This window comes from Topomyia yanbarensis, chromosome 2 (assembly GCF_030247195.1).
Source record: "Topomyia yanbarensis strain Yona2022 chromosome 2, ASM3024719v1, whole genome shotgun sequence".
NCBI classification, from domain to species: domain Eukaryota; kingdom Metazoa; phylum Arthropoda; class Insecta; order Diptera; family Culicidae; genus Topomyia; species Topomyia yanbarensis.
The window spans coordinates 38,044,466-38,046,147 of NC_080671.1; positions in this window are offsets into that span (position 1 = coordinate 38,044,466).

Consider the following 1,682-nt stretch of genomic DNA (forward strand, 5'->3'; position numbering starts at 1 on the left):
AACAACCGTGCCCAGTGATTTCGAAAAATCTCCTACATTTGGCCGAAATCCACAGCGGCATGTTGACCATGGCTTTGAGCGACCACCGCAAACTCAATAATCACATGGCTACTATTAACTGCGCTGAGTAATTTTCATGTGATCTTTGTGAGTCCGACTACGGAACCTCGAATCATCTAATATGCCAGTGCCCAGCTGTAGCGCAATTGCGTTTTCGAGTTTTCGGCCGTCTTTACATAGACGACACCGTGTTTAAGCGACTAAGACTCTAAGACAAAATTTTGTATCCAATGTGGTAAAGAGCATAACTTAACTTTTTCAGTCTAGCAAGATCGGCATTCCATCAAGAAGTTCCTTTACAAACACGCATAGCTGAAAGCGGAAAAATCTCTTGATATACTACTACTGATGTGACCCGAGGATCACAAAAGATAAGAATACTTTTCTCATCATACTGTTAGGCGGTTTAAATTTTTTTTATCCGAGTTTCAACGGTAAATTCGTGAAAATTTTAAGGTAAGTTTGAATAATATTTTGCGGTGATTTGTAAGACGTAAAATGTCTAGTAGATGTGGCATATGAAGAAATCGGAAGGAGTCAAAGATATTCTGGAAGTACGACCAGATTTGGCGCCAGTGCATGAAATATGATTATCCTGAAAACATTCGAATGAGTTCGAATCAGAAAGCACAGACCCTCGGGCATCCGATTGTGCAAATAAAAATGCATTCGAACAGGGTTTCAAAAATAGGTCGGAAATTACATGCGGCCTTGATGATGAAGGATTGAAGTATTGAACAAATCAGTAATAGAGGAAATTACTATGCCATTGAAATATAGGCTTGCGTACTTTGTGGTCCTGTTTTACCTAAGCGTAGATGCTACAAATGTTTGCTGAGTATCTTTCGAGATGAAGGGAATAAAACCTTTAAAAATGTCGTTCTACTTTACAGGGATAAATTTGTCCCAAAAAATGCTGTCAATTCTCAACCCTCATACGTGATTCAACAGTCATCATTTCGCTCAGACAAGACCATGCGTATTCCCTACGCACATTGATGCCCTGTGGATTAGTTCCCTAGTTGGTTAAATAAACACTGAACAAACCGTGGCATCACCTGTCGTGTTCTATTACAATGTCATCAACACATAATACATATGTATATTGAATCTTAAAAACAGTGAGATGAATACTACTACTTATTTGCAATAAAATAATATAGGAACAGAAGTTAGTCCAATAACAAATGTGGCTCATTTTTAAAAGTAGCACTGTTGATGAATCACCTTATAAAAATAGGTGATAAGAGACCCGGACGAGAAAAGTTGACCACCGCCCAAAATTTATTTAATTTCGGTCAAGTATGAAAAAAGTTACGATAATTTGAAAGTGTTGCAGAAATTATTGACTCACCTTTTAGATGTCGATAATTACAAAAGATGAAGTTTTTAAATGTTGCTTGAATTTTGTTTGCTAACGGAAATCTAACATCAAATCTACCAGTCGTGTACCTAGTCTATAAACTCCCAAAGTTTTTTCGTCGAAGTGGTGTCTTAAAGTCCAGTTCCAGTGTAAATACATTGCCTTCCTTTTTCAAGCCAAACACAAATGGTGCTACCACCAATAGTAAAAAAATTGTTTCGCTATTTGTTTTTCTACATGATGGTCTGTAAAAAAATCA